At 41.7% G+C, this 22483-nt stretch overlaps 1 protein-coding gene across 3 annotated transcripts in view; it reads right to left on the bottom strand.

Moving 5' to 3' along the window:
* Positions 1–20912, bottom strand: part of ARB2A (ARB2 cotranscriptional regulator A) — a 258858-nt gene extending 237946 nt beyond the window's left edge. Inside the window, exon 1 of one of the 3 annotated variants that reach the window (XM_082075416.1) lies at positions 20810–20912. The gene's annotated coding sequence lies outside the window, so the exon portion shown is untranslated. Of the gene's footprint in view, positions 1–435; positions 579–20809 lie in introns of those variants that run through there. The other 2 variants (XM_082075417.1, XM_082075418.1) reach the window with 2 other exon arrangements.
* Positions 20913–22483: the final 1571 nt, after the last annotated feature.

Below are 22483 nucleotides of genomic sequence, written 5' to 3'. Positions count from 1 at the left end.
ATCAAAACCACATTTTTTTTGTGTTTTCCACTCAATGTAAATATTAAAATTACTCAAATTTTGATTCATTCAAACGTGAATGGCATTAAAGACTTTTCAGAGACAAAAAGATCACCATATACAAAATCTCGCCCATCATCAGTTTGTACTGTTGCAGCAGAAAACCATGTACATTCAGGCAAATCATTTAGAAAAGAAGCTAACCCATTCCAGTTAAAGTTATTAGAAGAGCTAGAAAATGACAGCGATAGTGTTTTGTGATAGTCCAGATGAAAATTATTCTAGTCATACAAATTGGGTAGTGTTCCCGACACAATATTTGAAAATTCGTAATTGGGTATAGGTAAGCTAATGCAGTTACAAAGTACATACAGGTGCTCAAAGACTTGTTATTACCCCAGGGAAGAAACACAAAATTTATCTGAACAGCTTTACCTTTATAAACTACTCCACATCCCCCAATCAGATTAATCAATGCAGTGACCAAGAATCCCCAGCTTTCTTGATTCTACAAGGGAAGCCCTTCCTCTTCCTTTAACTGATGGAGATCCCGACACGGACGAAAGAGGAGATAACGTAACAGGTTCACTTATCCAATTAGAAGCACCAAAATAAATAAATACACAAATAAATTCCAGTCTAGCTTTGAGAGAGAAAGTTTCCAGCTCCTTTTGACAAAGTAGAAAACCATTACAGCAGCCACTGGAGGGAGGACTTGATATTAGAACGAGGATGAAAGAAGCATACAGTATTTTACGCGTTGTTTTTGTGAACACAGCATTTTGTTGAATCCCCTCACTGATATTTGTTTAAATGACAAACAAAAGAAATTAGATGAAAGGGCTGGATTTCCTTTCTTTGACAGACAGATGTCAAATGAACTAGAGTCTGATGGTACGGAAACGAACAGTGGGAAAATTATAAAGCTCTCTGAATGCTTGCTCATAGACAAATGCAGGAATTGCACTTTATTCTAGGCATCAGTTCAAGCCCCAGGGATCTTCAACTGTATACACTGACCACTCCATACAATTCACAAGTACCATCATCAAGTTTGTTGTAATAAATACAGATTATGTTAAACATTCTGTACAATTACTTAAACGATTCTTTTAAAAACACCTTTTCTGTGATTGTTTTTGGCACTAGATACAGCAAGCATGTTTCCCAAGAACAAGTTATTATTTAACCTGAAGAAATATTTACAGCAAGTAAGTTTATTGACAAGAGAATGCATATTTATTTTTATGCATCTTGCTTTCCCATGCAAACTTAAGGTATTATTTCACAATGTATCTTATGCATATTCTGTGCCTCTTCAACTCAATGCCCAGCAATACTTAAAATAACGTGACATCAGAAACAATTCTGGTTTCACATGAGAAAACAAAGCTGCATTTTCATAATACCCCTATTACTGCAACTACAGAACATGTAGTCATTAAATTAAAAACCAAACAAATAAACAAACTGCCAAACACAACAGGCCTTTGCACAGTTGAGGAAACATACATACATACTGCAAGTTCTTGTTTGGAAAGTGGTCCTGGAAGTTTGGACCACCAAGCTTTTGCTTGTGTAACAGTGCCAGTCTGCAAATCAAACTACACACTTTTATATTGCCATTCTGAAAAATATGCACATATACATAGGTATCTGCAGACTGCCATTATTTTTCATTGTGTAAATGCAGGTAGAAATGCGTTAAAAAAAGGTACTCTGTGATTTTGCTTTACATTAGCAGTACCTGAAATTAAGACAATGCTACATGGTACTAATGCTCCAAATTGGGCTAAAAATAATTGCAGTGCTAACCTACTGCAAGTGCAACATAAGAAGAAAACCCTCAAGTGTTTTCAAACAGCACAAGTCCATCAGGTTTATCTGGACATAATCTGACAGAACTCGTTGGAATGCATATTTTACTGCACTACTTTATTAGAATACACTTGAATTAGAGTCCTGATGTCTGTAAACTGAATGCCAAGCAAGCTAGGGACAAGTATGAGTTAGATTTTTGCAATGCAGCTGATGACCAAGACTCAGTTTTAATTCACATAGTGACAGTCTGGCTCTAGTCCCTTCTTTCTATTGGCTCAACAAAGAAGAAAACATATATATACTTTAATCTTAGTAGTATTCCGTGTCTAATTAGATCTTATCTATTCCTGCTTTCAGGGCACTACGGATGATAGCAGTAACAACTGTGTCAATTACAGCTGCACTTCACTTTCCTTCATTTGAAGGACCCTATTTTCAACTCATTACAGATTTGCCAAACTTCAGCTCTGAAAGCCAATTATTTCCAGTCTGCTTTAGACTAAACGGTTTTGAAAAAAGTTCAGCTAGAATGTCTACCTCTTGTATCAGAAGAAGGTTCAGAGGCAGTATCTTCTGGTCAGTTCGTTAATAAGCAGCTACAGCATCTCCAAGTTCTAGAGATGAGAGATTTAGCCAGAGGATCAGCTTAGCAGCGTGTGCCTCTTCAAGTCTGCCCAGATCTCCTCAACTAAAAATTTCTTTTTGCACACGTTTAAAATAGACTTATTAAGACATCAGAATTTCCAGAAAACATACCTATTTGCCTACAGCATTCTCCATACAGCTGCAAAAAGCCGGAGGGAAGATGCACAAGAAGGGTGTAATAAATGCTAGAAGAGCAGGATCTTTAACTACTAGAACACAAAGAAACTGTCGAAGATTCTGCAGTCCCTGAATCTTAGTACATCTTCGCGTTCTACCAATGGTGGAACCTGCTGATTAAGTACATGACTACAGCCAACACTAAAGGTTGATTTACTTGCACAGCAGCTGCCTTACAGTGTTACTTACCCTGCAAGCTCAAAAAGGAGAGGACTATGAGCTATATGCATTAGCATCCCCACCATGTCAGCAACTCCGTTGTTTATACAAAGCAGAATCAACATGATTCCACATGTTGAAATTTTAACTATTTCGGTTTAACTTTCCTGAAATGCTGGAAATGACCTTCATAAACATATGCAAGTAAACATGATCAAATAAACACGTCAAAAGAACGTGAAAAGAATCATAGAATGTCCTGAGTTGGAAGGAGCCACCAGGCTCATGGAGTCCAACTCCTGTCCCTGCAGTGACAACCCCACAGGTCACACCGTGTGTCTGAGGACGGTGTCCAGTCTCTTCTTGAACACTGTCAGGTTGGGCTCCCTAGGGAGCCTGTTCCAGTGTCCAGCACCTCTGGGTGAAGAACCTTTTCCTCTCCAGCATCTCGTCCCCCAGTCTGTCTGTACAGCCAGGGTTGCCGTGTCCCAGGTGCAAAATCCATCACTTTGCCCTGTTGAACTTCATGCGGCTGGTGAAAAGAGGCAGCACAACCTCAACACAGCCTCTGTGAGGTTTACAACGTGATAGCTGATATCACAGGGATGTTTTAGTTACTGCTGAGTAGCGTTAATGCAGAACCAAGGTCTTTTCTGCTCCTCATCTCACCCCACCAGCAACCAGGCTGGGGGTGCACAAGGAGTTGGGACAGCTGACCCAAAATGACAAAGAGATATTCCATACCATACAACGTCATGCTCAGCATATAAGCTAGGGGAATATACACTGTTCCGAGCATGGTGTTTGTCCTCCCAAGTCACCATTAGGCACGGTGGACCTCTGCTTCCCTGGAGATGGCTGAACACTTGCAACTCCTCATCTTGCTCTGCTTGAGCACGAGGCTATTAATTTCTCTATTAAATTGTCTCAACCCATGAGCTTTTTTCAGTTTTACCCTTCTGATTCTCTCTTCATCCCACTGTGGGGAGAGTGAGCGAGTAGCTATGGGAGGCTTGGCTGCCTAACAACAACACATAATACATTACTTTCTTAAATAGGCAGATTACCAATAATTAAGTGTATGGAGAACCCAACCTGATGGCAGATGGACAGTTATGTGATTCATCAGGCAAGCGATGCTGCAGACAGATCCTGACGAGTGCAGGAGAACACTGCCTGGGAGAACTGTGTTCATGGGAGGAATCTCACAGACTATTCAACTCCTCATAACCAAAACGTTCTCAGATAACCTCTTTTTGTATATTTCACCTTTTTTGGCCATTCAGCTGACTGATTTCCTTCAATGGAAGGACCATCAGATCCCTGTTTTAAGAAGAACTTTGAAGAACCTTCCTCAGCTTTCTCAACACCAGCACCCAAGTTGAGAGGACACGGATGAGTAGGACATTAATTTCAAAATACCTTTCACCACCATCTTCCTCTAGAAGACCAGTAAGAATCTTCCGTGAACAGCAGATGCTAGGGAAAATCTAAGGATTTAACATTTACGAAGAACGAAGACTCTCCCACTGAAGCCCTACAGAAAGCCTATGTAGCATGTGGGAGGTAACTAACGTATAAATATAGATATATACACACACATACTTTTTGCATATCCAGTGCAAGATTTGCACCGTGTTGTTCTGTTAGTGCATGGTGCTACATCTCAGCTGAGGAGGACAAAAACAAATGTTGAAGCAATATAATTATTTGGCAAACAGTTGTGTTTTTAACTACAGAATCAGATTCCCACTTTGTGTCTTTAACTACAGAATCAGATTTTCCTGTCAGTGTACATCGCAAGCATAAGTCACAAAGACTTGGCACAATATTCCTTTATAATATGCCTGAAATTGCTCTGTGATAGTTTTATTAAAAAAACCCCACACTCTCTTTTGGATGAGATTTTAAGATGATTGTACTAGACTGTTGGTTTTAATGGAATTCTGGCTTGGAAGGTGGGGTGGAGAAGACAGACTCTCAATAGCCTTATCTCTGTACATACTAAGCAGTTACAGGACAAAGCCAGAATTTTTAATCTTTTTTTTTAATGTCATCTTCTCTCAAGCAATCCCATGGGTCAGCTGGGAGAGAAAAAGGCCTCTGAACACAGAAAAACTTGAAGACTATTAAAAGAGCCTTCTCTTAGGAGAGACACCAAAGTAATTTGGAGGACAGCCGCTGAAGAAGAGAGAAAAAGAGAGACTGGAAAACTCCGGGGAAATAATTTCTGCTTAGGCTACCATCAAAGCTGCTAAAAAACCCAGACATATGCATATGTGTCTAGTAGTTTAAAATAACTCCTTTTCTCTCCCCCTTTGCGCTTAAGTAATACTGCAACTTTCAGAGGAACTGTCTGTCATTAACTGAAGACCCCTGAAAAGAAGACAAATTGGCTGGAAATGCGGTGAATCCTGGTCTGTAGCCCAGATTCTTGTACTCAGCAAGGTGTTTTCTAATTCTACTCCAGACCCTGTGCTGAGGAGTTACACAAAATGAGATTAGGGAAAGGTAAGAGGCGCACTCAGCTCTCTGTGACATAACTCTTTCCTCCAACGCCTTCCAGAAGGTGCACGTGCAAAGAATAAATATCACTACCCCACCTGAATGCTCTGCATCTAACGCAGACACTCTGATGACACAGAAATATCCAATACAGATGGATGCTACGCGGAATCAAATCATGCACAACCGCCATGAGCATGCAGGGCTACCCAGATACCTTATTTCAGAATTAGGCTAAAATACCCTGCATTCCCATAGTGTACGTAGCTTCTATTTCCAGTAGTGTCTGCCTCAGAAAGTTTGCGCTACAGCTCTGCCCACAGCTTCTCCTCTTGTGGGATGCCTGTTTCTTTGATTTTATCATTTCTCCCAGCTTTACTGATGCAGTACCTCTAACGTCTTTACTCTGCCCTCTACCTGAGAGGCAGCACGTGCTATTTGGCCAGCTGAACCAAGACATACTGCTTCATTTTGGTAGGGAGAGCAAATAGATCTGTGAAGCACATGCAGTCCACATTTGCTTCTGCTGGGTTGTCATAAAGCAGCACCACATTATAATATACATGTAAACAATATGAATAATGTAAACACTTTATTCTTTTAGTTGATTATTTAAGATTAACTTGATTTAAAATTCTGACTGCATCACGCTTGATTTTTAATTTTTTCACATCAGTAGATCTTGTTTTACTTTCTGCTACAAAACAATAAAAAGAACAAAGATGAAAAAGCAAAGCAAGTAAATTTCATTTTCCTTACTGGTTCTACTGAAAATCTAACATTCACATTAAAAATATTCCATTAATTGCCTAAGTCAGTAACTGAAATCATACTTCTTCAGACATCTCTGCTACTGCCTAATCTGCAACCTCATTAGCTCAGCCCACAGCCAAGACTGCCAAATAACCTCATCACAGCGCAGTCTAGGTCAGAAAAGATCTCTGGAAATGATCCAGCCTCCAGCCTTCTGTCAGACCGTACTTCATTACGCCTTACATCAGGAAAGCCAGGGCACTGCCAACAGGAGCCTTCAATATTCCCAGTTAAGGATATCCCAGCATGCTTGTGATGAACTTCCTCCAGTGGTTAATCTTTCTAACAGATTTCTGGATACCCAACTGAAATTTCTCCTCTCACAACACATCCTTGAGAACAGAAAACTATTTCACCTCCGTAACTACCTTCTAGGTGTTGGATGGCTGATGAAATCTCTCCAAGCCTTCCCTCCTCTACAAACTTCCTTGAACCTTTCTCCAAATATCGAGTTCTCTGACATGCTAATCATCTTTCTAACATACTTATCAATCTGGTGCCCACTTGCTGGAGCTTCTCCAACTATTAATATATCTCTTGACCTCAGGGGACAAACCAGACAAAGCACCCTATGTCTGCTATTACCAATACAGCCAAGGACTCGTTCTGTCTTCTTTTGCCATATTGATGACTTTTATTTGCCATGCTATCAAGGAAAGTTACCCAAACACCGCCCTTGAAAAAATTAAATTCTACCTGTTACGGGAACCACCTCAATGAGGTTGAACAGATGTATCAAATGGTTCGGTTCAGCCTCCAGCTTAAACACTCCATCCTAGTAGTAACCACTACAACACCAGGGTAAAGAAACCTCCACTAATCATTCTAATCCAACCTGGTAGAATTACTTGTCTCTTTTGTGGAAAACATCAAATTTCCTACCAGTTTGAATGAATCTCTGCTAAGGAGAAGAAGCATCTTACATTTTGTAGGTTCAAAAGGTGTGACGGAGAAGAGTTCAGCCAAGTACTGCCAAACTCCTGCGTGCAGATGGAAGCAGCACGTGAGTAGGAAGAAAGAGACTGGAAATGCAACTTAGTTTGACAAAAAGCATCACTGGAAATGGATGATTTTTGCTTGGAAGGTTCACAGTTTCAGCTGAGACAGGCCCGAAAAATCGATCAGAATTAGTTCCTGTTAAGCAGACACCTTTTATTTCCTTCAGCTACCCCTCTCTAGACTGGTAACTCGTGCTTAACCACAGCAGTTCTTGCAGAAAGGCATCCACTCCCAAATTCATGTTATGAGGAGCTAAGGAGTCAATCATTTGCTGTGATAGTCTCAAAGGCTAGTCACTGCCTTTCCTACCTTATTTCCAGTTTTAATTACTCTGACTTCAGGTTTTAGTCACCGGTTATTACTATACCTTTGTATGTTAAGTTTTGTCTATTTTCCCCACACTTTTCATGTCCTAAAAACTGTTACTCACACCTTTTTCAGAAAGACCGTAAGTGCCTCACGATGTGGCTATTTTACTGATACTAAACAGCTTTGAAGTTTGAATGAAATATATCTTAGTACTCCCTTTACAAAATCTTGCATCTATTATATCAAAGCAGTAATTGTAATCAAGCAAACTCATTATCTCAGAGTTTATGCTGTCATATAATTATTTATTAATAGAATTTGCCACTAGAATCCCTCTGTTTTACCCAAGTTGTGACAGTCAGCTAAACAATCTATTACTGCCTGGATAGAACCACACTTTTCTAACAAATACTGCCACGCCACCAGCACTTTTCTCATTTCCAGGATTTCCTGGAAGAAAATACTCCAAGTATTACTTCAAATGAGCAACAAAGCACTTCGCTTAAAACCTCTTTTATCATTCTTTGGGTCAACTTTAATAAATTGTTGTTGCCTTTTCTGAGAGTGATTAACCAATAAATCACAGGAAGAAGCGACTCTGTAATTCTTTCAGACTGTGATTAGATGCCTTTTTAGAAGGAATGCTGCTGTTAAACACAACTTATTGATTTGAATAGCATGGTAGCTGAGAAATGTAACAGCTACAACAGAGTTTATCAATAAAAGAACAGCAATTGCAGGACGAGGGTAAACAATCCATTGCCTTATTCTGCCTTCATGTCACCTTATGATCAGATGGATAAGGCCTAACCCTAAAACATCATGTAAACAAAATACAAGTGTATTAAGGTCCGTCCATGTTAAAGTTCTTTTTATGTCAGCTTCTACAGCAGCTGATCACATTGCTTCCCTAGACTATAGGGAAATTAACACAATAAAACCAGGGTTACATTATACAGTGTGTCTTATGGAAAAACTACAAACCAGAATCAGCCTCATTGAGTGTAACAAGAGACTTCTGAAAAGCACATTACAGGTAATACAAACTTTTTCTCATTTAACTGATAATTTTCAATACAATTTGCAGTGAAATAGCACCACCCTTAAAGTATCCTTATGTAAACAAAGTTTCTTTTTTTGTGTGGTTTTTTTTTGTTTGTTTGTTTGTTTTTGTAATGAAATGAAAGCTGTATTGAGCATTATAAGGTCACATTAGTGGTATAAACTCAGGACAAAATTAATCTGTAAAGAAAAATATCACATCAACTACCAAGAACAATTACAGCACAGCAAAAAAGATACTGCAAGAATCCACAGGATAATGTAGCCAAGTCTTCAGCCCTTTATGTTTTTAACTTACTCCCAAATGAAAGCAGAACAAACACTTCAGTTACAACAGCTTAAAGATGAGAGTTAGTCTGAATAAGTGAAAACATTTTGTCCTAAATTCCTTGTGCTAGAGAAGGAAGAAAAAGGGAGAGAAGGAGAAGCCAAAATTTTCAGTCTCCATGCTTTGTTACTAAATTCGACTGTAAACCATGAAAAAGGACACGGAAAACAAAACAAAAACACACACAAGAAAATGAGGGGTAAAAGCAGATAGAAAGTAATTTTACAAAATCCCCACCCAAATCTTGCTACTAAAACATCAGCAGTGCCAGACAAATACACGCTCTTTTGATGTAAATTAAGCTTAGCAGACTTGGTACAAATCTGGAAGGTGACTCAAAAAAATCTGATGAAGATTAAAAACAAACACTGTGGTGAGAGGGACAAGGGACAGAGCACTGACCTTGGAGACATTCAAAACTAAAAGCACCTAAAAATTTAAGTATTATGAACTCCACATCCAGAATTATTTGAAATTAGGACTCAAGTGCCTTAAAACTAAGTCTAGGATAGCAGAAAAATATTATTTTTACATTCCCGGTAAAATTTATCTTAACTAGCCAGATATTTAAATACCATGAGAACTAGGTACAGGCTGCATAATAAACGGAAAGCATCTACCAAAATAAGTCTATACCTAAAAATCACTCAGTTTCAAAAAATTTCTCAATCTTCCAAGAACCAGCTGAAGCAAATTCCTCCATTGCAGTGGATATACCACTTGTGCTACTGTGTCTGAAACTTCACAAAACATAAAAAATATTATTTCAAGCTACTATAGTTTGGAATGGGGAAAAATCCACAATTTAGAGAAAGCAGAAAACATTTTCTAGAGTATCTCTAACATTGCTCAAAAGTTTAAAATGAGACCTGAATAAACAAATCAGTGAAGAAGATCCTTATTTCAAGAGTGGTCAAACACTGGAACAGGTGCCCAGAGAGGTTACAGAGTGTCAGCCAGTCTGTCATTCTGTAAAGATCAGAAAAATTAAAAGTGCACAATAAATGAATATGCAAAAAGTATGTGTGTATATATATATGTATTTATAGACGTTAGTTACCACCCACAATAGCAACAAACAGCTTGTAACAAGAGATGTGAGAATCATTATGTGCAATGTGTGGCTGAGAAAGAATTAAAACTCCTGATCTCAGGGGTTTCAGTTTTGTGTCCTCAGGAATTTCTTTCTGATTCTGATTCTTCAATTTGTGTGAAACAGCCAAAATTTACCATCACGAAACTGTCAAAACTATCAGGGCCACAGCCATGACAAATTTGTGAAAACTGAAAACATTGGATATTACTCATTCTATTGGCAACCATTCTTTTAAGTGCATTAAAACACCTTCAAGCTGGTTAAAATCACCCTGCAGATGAATAAAACCTTAAAAACTGTCCATATTCTGTTTCCATAGATGACAGCACACACTTAATATGTGTGCCTTCATTACCCAAAGACACTACCGAAACACTGTCAAGCCTATGGGTACCAGGAATTATAGAAATTAGGGTTGCCTGCACAAAGGTATTTTAGCAGCCATGCATTAAACTCCACTGTTGTAGTAAAAATAATGTGGAGAAAATATAAACAAACAGAATTCACCTCATTCTCTCCTACTTCTCTAAGTTAGTGTCCTCTATATCTAAGTTCCTGTCCAGTGTGGTCTCGCCTAAATTCTTTAAAAAAAATATCCATGATGAATATTCCACATCCTCCCTAAAGTTAAATTGTTTGCTAAGTTCACACTTAGGAAGTTCATGTCCTTTTCTCGTTGTAGCATCCCTTCCCATACCTGGGGAATGGTTTCATGTCTGTCTTAGCCTCCCCTAGTCTGAACAAATTACTCTTTTCACCTTTACACATTGCACTTTTTTTCCTAGGCTTCTAAAGATTCTTGTTGCTTTCCTGGAACACCCTCCCATGGGCTCAAACCGTTCCTTAAATGCAATGCCCAAAATGGACAAAGCACAAGCAATGTGGAGTAGAATTAAATTATCATGTGACTTGTTTAAATATGTCCCTTCTAACTATACATCCCAGAAGAATGATTACCCTTATTGCAACAGCATAGTGCTGCTGACGCATGTTCAGACTATGATTCACCTAAAAATCTGCGATTCCTTTTTCTAGAATTATTGCTATTTTGTATTTATGTAGAAAACTATCTAATCTAAGCACAGTACTTTGCATTTGTCCTTTTAAATGGCATTATTCCTTTTACGTTGTTTCTCTAATTTTTCTAAGCCATTTAAAATTCTAAATTTATTCTTCACAGAACTTGGATCTTCTCCCAGCCTGGCACTCTCTGTAAAATTAATAAATGTACTCTCTATGCGATCATCATCCAACTCATTAACAAAATGAAAGCACAATCACATTCGTTTTTTTCCACTGCACTTCTGCCTTTGTCAATGCGTAGAATGAAGGTGCCCACTTGGTAACAAACTACTAATTCTTCTGCCTGACCTTCCCCTCTTCAGCTTTAAGTATGTCCCTGATGTTCCTCCCATCCTTAGGTCCTTCTCCACACCCAAGTGCCTCTCAGCCATCCTCTCCTATTTCTCTGACAAGGTCCCAGTCCCACTTGGCTTCATTGCACCCCAAGAGGTTCTAGTGCCATCGCACTCCCTGCCCAAGCTGTCCTCATTCATCCTTTCATTTCAAGTGCCTTCACGGAGACGCTGCCAACTCTACGCCTTTCAAACTTGTCCTTGTCCACTCTGCTCCGGTCCCCTGGTTTCAGCCTGGAGAAGAGAAGGCTCCAGAGAGACCTTAGAGTAGCCTTCCAGTACCTAAAGGGGACCTACAAGAAAGAGGAGGAGGGACTTTTTTCAAGGGCAGGTAGTTACAGGACAAGGGGTGGTGGCTTTAAACTGAAAGAGGGTGGATTTAGATTAGATAGGAGGAAGCAATTCTTCTCCATGATGGTGGTGAGAGCCTGTCCCAGGTTGGCCAGAGAGGTGGTGGATGAACCATCCCTGGAGACATCCCAGGCCAGGCTGGACGGGGCTCTGAGCAACCTGAGCTGGTGAAGATGTCCCTGCACTGGGTGCAGGGTGACACTGGGCGGCACTGGGGGAGCTAGGAATGTCCTTTCAGCTCAAACCATCCTGTGATTCAATCATCCTGCCATTACAGACTGAGTATGGGAATAACAAAGGCTTTTAGAACTTTCCTCAGACCAAGCTCCCTGTTGTCCATGTGCAAGGGTCACCCTCACCACAGGCCAGGGCTGGAACACCCATGCTCGGTTGTTCTGTGGCGCTAGTAGGTGCATCCAAACAAGGAAAATGGCACAGCACGTTTTGTGCAGGTAGAATCATCCTAAAACTTGATACCTGGCACAAAAAAGTAGACCTTGCCAAGTATCATGTTTCTTATAAAAAAACACAGAGGTGCTGTAGCACAGCATCTTGTATACTGGAAGGGACCTTTGGGGGTCAACTTGTCCAACCTCTTGAAAAAGCAGGTGTTATCAGAACAGGCTGCTTAGGCACTTGTCCAGTCAGGCTTTGAACATGCTCAAGGATGTTGATTCCACAGCCTCTCTGGGCCCCATTCCCACGTTTGACCACCCTCAGGGTAAATTTATCAGGCATATATCTACCAACATTTCCCATAAAGTAAAACATTAAAATATATCTATCTGTTATTCTATACTGCTATAGAACAGCAGATAAATGCAATCTGGAACAGGCAAACAAATTTAAAATACTAGGTTATCTATACCATGTTCCTTTTCTGGAAAGCTATATGGTTTAATACTACCACACACACAAAGCTTTCTTATATTCCAGTTTGTAGTACTCTCTAAAGATCACAATTCTCAGAAGTTTTCTAAACAATGTTCTTTTAAGTGTTTCCTCAGGACTTCTCTGGGTGGGCAAAATCTGAGATTCTCAAAGGAACATGTGACTACCTTTGAAAAATTAAATTTCTGTCTGATACAAGCCAGGTATTAGTTTTCTTTCTCATCCCAAGAAAACGCAGGTAGTGGTTGGTATCATTAAGGAACGGATTACCCACCTCAGCATATTTTCATTCCTCCCTTGACCAACTACCTCAGACAGGCAAGAACTCGAACTTCTGGTTATTTTGGTGTGGTCCTCTCACAACTGCTCCTTAGAGATTTATCCTAATTTTTATGACTACTTAAATATTCACCAGAAAGAAAGACAGGGAGAATAGAACTATCAGAACAAAAAATTAATAGAAAATTTAAAAAAAAAAATAAAAAAGGAACTTTAATTGCCCACAGAATGATGTTGTGAAGATAATGAACAAGAACTTAAAGCACTCCTGCAGGAAGGTACATTCAATCTATCTGATATTAGTGAAGTTGGTGGGATGATTCACACGACTGTAATACTAGAAATCAAGAGATGTATAAACTATCTAGAAAGAGCAGCAATTGAGAACAAATGGTACTGTGTGCCAAAAATGTCATTGTCTGTTTCTGAGTCACTGACAACAGAAAATCATGTCTTAAGAAATAAAATACAAGTCAGGATACTAGCCGAGGCTTGCTACTGATAGGAAATCTCACAGTGGTTAAGCATCTAATGCATCTTGTTGGAAATAAAAGTTTCATTATCACAGTGGACATAACACCGAGTGAGATAACCTGGAGCTTTCATGCTGCCATTATCAGAACACGCTTGAAATTTCTAAAAATTGAGGACAATTTCTTATGCTGAGAAATGTTAAATCCAACCCAAGGGACAGCTGTGTTCGACTGCATCCGGACAGATAACAAGTACCCCACTGTGTCATAGAGAACAAACACAGAACAAAGACTGTTCTGCCCCCAGGTCTTAGAATCAAAGGACATATTCCCAAACACATCTCTGCAAAATGACTTAAGCGGTCCCACCCCCTGCCCATGCCACCCCCTCTGTGCTGCTGACAGAACCATTCCCAGCAATGCACAGTGAACCCGTTCAGCAAATCAGAGTTAAACCAGAACAGGGACCTGATCCGAGTTAAAACTACCTTGTTTTCTCCCCCCTCGCCCCCCCCCTTTTTATTTTAAGAGTATACTTTTAACTTATGAAGTCTGAGATTCAGTTCATCACCTGGTACAACTGAGGTGACAGAACAAGGCAGGAACATACATACAGCTGCTGCCTGAAAACTTTTTAGCCTGATTTGCCAACATGGGCAAGAAAGAAATACAGTCAAAGCGAACGAAAGCTTCAATAAGTGATCACTGTAATAGGCAATAGTTTATTCTTCTAAATTTCAAACTCTGCTATTCCAAAACACAACCATTTAAAATAAAGTATCAAGAAACCTCCACTACTTTTTGACTTATTGACTAGTACATATCAAACAAGAGTTTGAATTTATAATAGATTTGTTGATTTTGACAGCTCTGCTTGCTCTAAAATATTTCTCCTTGGCTTGGATGTGGGCAGCGATGTTGACACAGCTTGGGAGTTATCAACACACAGATACACAATTCCCAGTCGTTCAGATTTTATTTCGCAAGATTTAATTGTATGCTTCAGTAGGGAGATACTCTTCTACTCCACATATTATTGTTCTTCAAGAGAAATACAGACTGTGTGCATGAGCACGGCTATTTATCCTTCATTTCACCAAATTTCCACAACGCCTTTATATAATGGCTCTTTCGCTACCTAGTCTTCCTGTTAACCTGTTTCTCCTTTGAAAATACTTCCAGTTTTAATTCTGACTGTAGTGCCTGCTTACATTTAAATTTAGTCCACTTCCTCTACATCTTATTTCTTGAGATGGGTTTATAGAACACATGTTCTGCAAGAGAAATTACATGCTTATTTGTTAGAAAAAAGGCTAGAAGTTTTCCAGGTTGCCTGGCTCTACTGTAGTACTTAGGACAAGAAGGAAGAAAGTACAGAAATAATACGGTTTAGCATCTTCTTCAGTTAACCACAGAAACTGAGACCTGCATGTATTATACGCTAATGATACTATGCGCAAACATGACATTCACTCAAATGTGCATTTTGAGGCTTTGTGAAGCCTAGCAGGTGGAAGTCTAAAAGAAAATACAACCACTGCAGTATCTGTTGGGATTGGTCTTCGATGAAGCGTTCAAGACAACCTGCAGAGTACCTGGCACACGGACAACGTGATCCAAGTAGAATCGCCTTGTACATCTGCCCAGACACGCAGTTATTACTCTAAAATCCAAGACAGTTCTCCTTCGAGCACAGAGGTATACCACGGCTGCAAAGTACACCAGAGCTACTAACTCCCAGCATGTAGCTGGAATAAAACAAGAACGAGGTCCACTGTGCCTGTTCCTAAGTCAAAATATACCTTGTTTAAGGGATAACAAGAAACAGGAGAACCCATTTTTCCTGTGTCCCAGCAGGAGCTTTCGTCATGCACGCTCCATAAAGCTGACACGGTGAAGAAAGCTCAGTAGGCCAGCAGTGTATGTACACTGCAGCTGAAACATCCAGAGAATTCAAAACAAATATCTTAAAAGATTTAATTGCAAATGGAAAATGGCAACTTTATGAAGCTTATAATTCAGACAAATCCGGACTAGCTGTCTAGGGAAATAGTTCACAATTTCCAAAGCTATCTTCCTATTAAATTTCATATTTCTTATCTAAATCTTGGAGATGCCTAGGGGTATTTAAGAGTAATCAAGAAAATTTTCAATACAGTCAAAAATATTTTTCAGTATGTCCCTCTCAAAAAAATGTTTAGCTTAAACTTTGACCTGAGATTGGCAGTAAAAAAGAAAACTTCCTTCTGAACAAGTGATAATTAACACAAAAAAAACATATAAAGGCTTGAACAATGTCATCTGATGGCTCTGACTGCAAGTGCACAAGCACCAAGAAGCAAACACTAACATTCAGGATCACTGGTGCTTCAGGTACAGACTTGCCTCCAGTCAACACCAGAACTGGCTAATTTGCAGTCCAATTAACATGTACAGCCAATTCTTATTTTAACCATTACCTCTCCTTCTACAATAAAGAAAATTTTCTTTCTTATTTTCTGCCTTAGAAAAAAACATATTTGCTGACTGAACAGTTTCCCAAATCTACCACCATGCTAAATATATTGGTTTCAGCTAATGCTACAGTTGCTAAGACAACATTTATTTCAGGTAAATATTAAAAATCAATACTTCCAAGACTCAAATGTCTATATAGCAGGCTTAGCACAGAGAGGTCCCCTTCAGTTCCTTCTGGGCAACAGGTAGCTGGACAAATACAGGAACTGCAGTAGCTGTAAAGCAGAAACACTTGAAATTAGCCTGGCTCTACAGAGTTCATCCTTCCTCTTTGGACAGCTGCTCAACAGAACATGAACTGCAGTACCAGAGGTTCCATCAAGCAGGAATCGATAGTCTCCAGGAGAGTGTAATGGGAACATGAAGACTGCACAAGCCCACAAAACACACCATCCTCACCAGTAGTATCATTAATAATTAACTCGCAGCAGCAGACTGCTCAGGAAACTGGTAAAGGGCTTTCAACCAAAGCCAGTTCAAGTGCAAGTGATTCAGGCTGCAGGATCCATGACCTGATGAAGACGTATGACACAACGCTCTCCGAGGTCCTTTACTCCTCCTCCTTCCAGCCTCTCCGCTCCCGACCACAAAGTCCCACCAGTGCCAATGAGTGAGCTGATGCAATGAGAAAGGAGCATTTTATATCTCTAGTTCTGCGTCAGCTCGATCAGTTTCCTTGCCTGTCTCACAATGCAGGCAGCTGACCTCTCACACAACCAGGAGAGATGGGGCAGGGAGAGGAGAGCAGTGGGGACGTGATGTGAACAGGCTGTGAAACTGCACCCTGGGCACTCCCTGAGTGGGTCTGGAGCTGGAGGGAAACAACTTGTGGGTCTCAGACTAATTCCTAGAGTCAGCCATAAAACAAAGAACTGCCAAAAGTGGCACTAATAAGTATCTGAAGGTAGCTGAGCAGAAAGGTCAAGGATTATACAAAATCAGATGTTGTACCTTTTCACCTTCCAGGAAGACTCAGTTACATCACAAGAACAGCATAAGGACTTGTGCTGGTTTGACTGAAAGTGAGTTAATTTTCTTCATGCAATTAGAAATTTTTGGTTTTTGTAGCTAGCACAGTCATTGTTTGGATCTGGTTTGAGAACAAGAAGACAACACCCTGGGATAGAGTTAATGTTGTTCTTCAAGTAATTTTGCAGTGCCTTTGAGCTGGAGCCAAGAGAATGCAAAACCTTGCTGTTATCTTGGCTGGTCTGGGAGGTCACTCTGAGCCCACAGGTGTGGAGCAGCTGGAAAGGGACATGGATGACAAAGACCTTGGCTGACATCCAGGCTGATCAATGAGAATATTCCATCCCATTAACGTCAGGCTTTGAATTTAAGGAGAGACGGATTTTCTGGACAGGGATGGAGACTATTTCTGATTCTGCTCCATTTTGGTCGAGTTCTGTTTGGAAGTTTCTTTTAGTTTGACTTTTTGCCCTTCCAAAATCTGCTGTTCAGGACCAGGTTGCTTCTCCCAGGACTGGGTGCTTGGTGCAGATGGAGTTCATGAGGAATTGCATTTTATTAAACTGTGCTTATATTAGTCAACAAGTTCCCTCCTTCCCTTTGAATTCTCTCCCCTATTTGGGAAGGGGCAGGGAGAGTGAGTGAGGAGCTATTGTGGTTTTAAATTGCTAGCTTGGGTTAAATCATGACAGGACTACTGTAAGTAGTTCCATTAAGTTCCAGAGTCCTCACTCCGGTCTTCCTCTTGACAATAAAAAAAAAAAAAATATTGTACATATATATATATATGTGTGTACAAAACACAGCACTTAAAACACTGAAAAACACCCATGCAAAATAATCCGTTTTAAACCCATTAAATTGTACTTCAGGAACACCACTCAGTGCAAACCTGTGAAACTGATCCGCAGACTAAATACGTTTATGTACGACCACACTTATAAATAGAAAAAAATGTCTCTTCTACGGCACAAAATAAATTCATAGGGCAGCATTAAATTTCATAAGCAGATGCTTTCTTGCCCACTGTTAACCAATTTGTTTCAGTAAGTGAGTGGAAAAAATAAAAAAAGATATCCATTCATTCTTTGTATGTACGCTTTACTTCAAAGAATTCCAAGAATCTATTGTAAATCTAAAAAACTCCTCAGTCACCACAGCACATTGTTCCCCAAAGGAACAGTGGGTCAAATTCAAAGTACCAGCAACAGAGTCGCATTCAGAACTTTTTCTATAGAGCCTGGAATGGACAAAACCTCCAAAGTCAGCACTGAGTCTTCCGGGGAAGAAAAAATAAGGTTGTGAACTTAAAAGAAAAGAGACCAACAGATAAATCCCCACTGAGTAATTATAAGGAGAAGCTCTCCCAAACATTAGCTAACTAGTACATAAAAGGCAATTCAGTAAAAACCACAGTCAAGTCAACTAGCAGATTAACATATAGTCATAATTGGCTACAACCACTTAAAAAGCAATCTGAAGAAAACAGACAAAATCCAGGTACTGGTGAGAAAACGCCAATAATTAAAGGTATTTCAGCGAGGCAGACAGCACTCTGAGCGTGCACTATGCTTCTGAAATGATGATGCCCTTGTCCGCCTCCAGCTGCTCAGTACTGTTGGCCTGCTGGAGGTTTTCATCTCATTCCTGCACCTACCAGCATCCGCTAACCTATTTCAGACAGAAAGAGTCAGGTCAGCTTAAACACCATGAATATTACATCTGTCTTAACCCACCACATTTTGACTGAGTCGTGCTGGGAGTGCTCAGACCAACACTGGGGGTGGCAGATCCGACCCTGAGCAGCCGGGCTGGCAGCAAGTAACGGCAGCGACCTCAGCAAGGGGCAGAGCTGTCACCTGGGGCTTCTGATACAGCTGTCTTATGAAGAACAGTACTCTCGAGAGCAAACAAGGATTACTTCCTTTTTTGAAAGAAAGCAAAATAGCATTTAAAACACTCAGAACACCAGATCTGTTCAACCTCAAACCCAGAGGAGCACATGAAGATGTTCTTACTGTACTTTACATTGTTATCACCCTGTGATACCCTACAAGCCATTAAGGCATTGCCCTACACAAGAGCATATTTACCTATGCCTACATGATTACAAAATAACTAATTTTAACATGACACAGGCATTCTCTAACCTATATGCTATCATCAGGCAGATTTACCGCGGGTTGCTGCCCTCTTTCACCCACAGTCTGATTAATGATTCCAAGAAAACATTAGAAATCGCCAAAAAGACCCCATCTTTTTGCTGTACTAGTATTCTTTATGCTTCTTCGCAGGCAGATGTTGCCACCACCCAACTTTTTACTGCGTCACCAAATCAAAGTGCAGTTAAGGCCTAAGGTATACAGTTAGCCTTGTAATTCTTGTTGATTTTCTAATACCTTTTTTTTCCAATGAAGGTATGTCCTGATCAAGATGCTACCTGCTAATTCAAACATACTACCTCGGCTAAAAACTCCATGCACAAGTAGTGTAAAGCGGATGCTTCATTTTGAGAAGACTGCTTAAGGGCAAGCTTACCTGAGACCAAGCAGCTTGGCTCACACAACACCAAAGCTAACTATCTGGAAAGAAAGCGGTACATTTCTATCAAAAGCTTCCGTATTCAACTTCAAAAGAAAAAATAATCCAATAATTCTTTAAAAAGCAAAGTGCAAACTGTGTTTTTTGAAAGGAACTGTAGATGTGCAACATCTGGTGGTTCAGAATAACACATATTGAGTCAATCTCATTGCCAAACCAAGACCAAGTATCAGTAACAATTTACAATGAAAAATTGTCTCCCCACATTTATGTCTGGTTAGCTCAGAAATGCCAAATATTTCACGCCACTTTCTAAGCTGTCAGACCAACTACAAGAAACTCCACTCCAAAAATAAGTTGTCAATCACAAATAAGTAGGAAGCAAAACTCAGAATGAAAATTACCACTCAAGCCGGGCTATATTATTAAGCCTGGAGAATTATGCTCACGCAGTAACTTTTTGTTATTTATGGCGGTACAGAAAGTCTGCATTAGGTAACAGGGAAAACTGACAAGTCCTGTTTTGTGGAAGCATCTGACAGAACCAGAAAGCTGGAGCAAAGACTGTGAGTGTACACTTTGAACAAAAAAAAATGCTTTAAATTATGTAGAAAAACAGAAAACATTATTGCTATCCTCTATTTCTGGTTCATTTCCCACCCTCCAGCAGCTCAGAAGGTGCAAACACGTGGTATGAGGGGGCCGGTCCCAGGACGATGGTGACACGGTGTCCATATCCCTTGTTAACTCGGATTTTACCAGGGTGGGTGGCACCGATATCACAGAATCCCAGGATGTCAGGGGTTGGGAGGGACTCAAAAGCTCCTCCAGTGCAATCCCCCCATGGAGCAGGAACACCCAGATGAGGTTACACAGGAAGGTGTCCAGGCGGGTTGGAATGTCTGCACAGAAGGAGACTCCACAACCCCCTGGGCAGCCTGGGCCAGGCTCTGACACCCTCACCCCCAACAAGTTGCTTCTCAAATTTAAGTGGAACCTCCTGTGTTCCAGTTTGCACCCATTGCCCCTTGTCCTGTCCCTGGTTGTCACCAGCAGAGCCTGGCTCCATCCTCCTGACACTCCCCCTTTCCATATTGATCCCCGTGAATGAGTCCCCCCTCAGTCTCCTCTTGTCCAGCTCCAGAGCCCCAGCTCCCTCAGCCTTTCCTCACACGGGAGATGCTCCACTCCCTGCAGCATCTTGGTGGCTGCGCTGGACTCTCTGCAGCAGTTCCGTGTCCTGCTGGAACTGAGGGGCCACAGCTGGACACAATATTCCAGATCTGCTGTTAAACCCGGAGCGGCGGGACGCGCAGAGCCCGGGGGGGGCGGCCAGCAAAGGGCGGACGCCGCCAGCACGCGAGGCCCCGCGGGCCGGGCTGTGAGGAGAGGCCGCGTCCGCCGCCCGCCCGCCCCGCCCCCGCCCCCCCCGCTCCCCGGGCCGGGCCGCAGCACGTACCTGGCGCCCGTGGCCGCGGGGCGGGGCGCGCGCGGCGCTGCCACCGGGAACGCGCGGCCGCTCCGGCTCCGGGCGCGGCGGCGGCGTCCGCCCCCCCTCCGGCTGCACTTCCGGGGTCCGCGCGCGGTGACGTCAGCGCCCGGGGCGCGGCGGGGAACCCGGAAGTGGAGTGGGCAGCGCGATGGCGGCCGCGGGGCCTCAGGCCGCGCTTTGGATAGTGTGTTCAGTTCCGGGCCCCTCACGCCAAGAAAGGCCTTGGGGTGCTGGAGCGAGTGGAGAGAAGGGAACGGAGCTGGTGAGGGGCTGGAGCACAAGTGTGATGGAGCGGCTGAGGGACCTGGGGGTTCAGCTGGAGAACAGGAGCTGAGGGGAGACCTTCTGATCTCTGAACTGCCTGAAAGGAGCTTGGAGCCAGGGGGGTCGGGCTCTGCTCCCCAGGAACAAGCGCCAGGAGCAGAGGAAACGGCCTCAAGTTGCCCAGGGGAGGTTGAGGTTGGATGTGGGAACAATTTCTCCCCCAAAGGGCTGTGGGGCATTGAACAGGCTGCCCAGGGCAGTGCTGGAGTCAGGACATGGGGCAGTGATCGATTTAGGTTATTGCTGGACTCTATCCTGACAGTCTCTTCCAACTGAAATGATTCTTTGAGTCCCCCTTAGCTTAGGAGTTTGTGGAAATGTAAAATTTGAGGTAAATTTTTTCATGTTGGGTGTTTCAGGCGCCTTCAGAAATACAGGAGGATTGGCCTGTGCTGAACCACCAACCAGTACGAGCCACCCTGGCACCCTCGTTCAGCAGAGCAAGAGGCGTCGAATTATAGAATTATGGAACGGTTTGTGTTGCAGGGCCCTCCCCAGCTCCCCAGCCCCCCTGCCATGAGCAGGGACATCTTCACCAGCTCAGGTTGCTCAGAGCCCCGTCCAGCCTGGCCTGGGATGTCTCCAGGGATGGTTCATCCACCACCTCTCTGGCCAACCTGGACCCTTGTTGAGTTTCAGTTTCAGGGGTGGCTTTTTTTTGCTGCCTTGAGAAGCTTTCTAGGTTTGGTAGAACAACTGCTGAAAACTGGCATTTTGCAGATGGTCAGTGGAGGTTTCCACCTGTCTTGTTTCCTGTCCCAAGGACAAGCCAAACAGGCAGTGCACCATGCATGCTACTGAAATGTTCCACCCCTTCTTACCTCCTGGACATCGCTGATGGCCAAATCCTGAACTGGAGCCATGGACCTATGAGGGAGAAGATAAAACGTTTCTCATCCAGGTTGCTCCCAGCTGCTCTACCTGTTACAACCAAAAGCAGCAAGTGTGTGTGTTTTGCTCTCAGTGTCTTTCTGCAACACCCAAGGAACGAATAAGTAAAATATTTTTCTTCTTCAATGCATTAGCTATTATGATGTCATGGAGAACTTGTCCACATTTTACAAATTATATTTGGTATTTTTGTTGTCCCTAAAGTGAGGGTTCTTCACCTGGCATGCAGTAAGACAACCTACACACAGAGCCAAGATATTTGTTTTTCTTTCAGTTCCACAGATTTGGGTGCTGGGCATTTAACAGAGCCAGCACACCCTTAGTTTCGATTCATCTCATATTTATGGTAACAAGATGCAGCGGGTTGGTGAATAACAATTTCCTTTTCCGCCCGTGACTACAGATTCTCATGTTTATGCATTTGGC

The sequence above is a fragment of the Streptopelia decaocto genome (assembly GCF_964273445.1).
Source record: "Streptopelia decaocto genome assembly, chromosome: Z".
Lineage (NCBI taxonomy): Eukaryota > Metazoa > Chordata > Aves > Columbiformes > Columbidae > Streptopelia > Streptopelia decaocto.
Note: the sequence above shows the minus strand (reverse complement) of the source record. Positions and strands in the feature narration are given on the sequence as shown.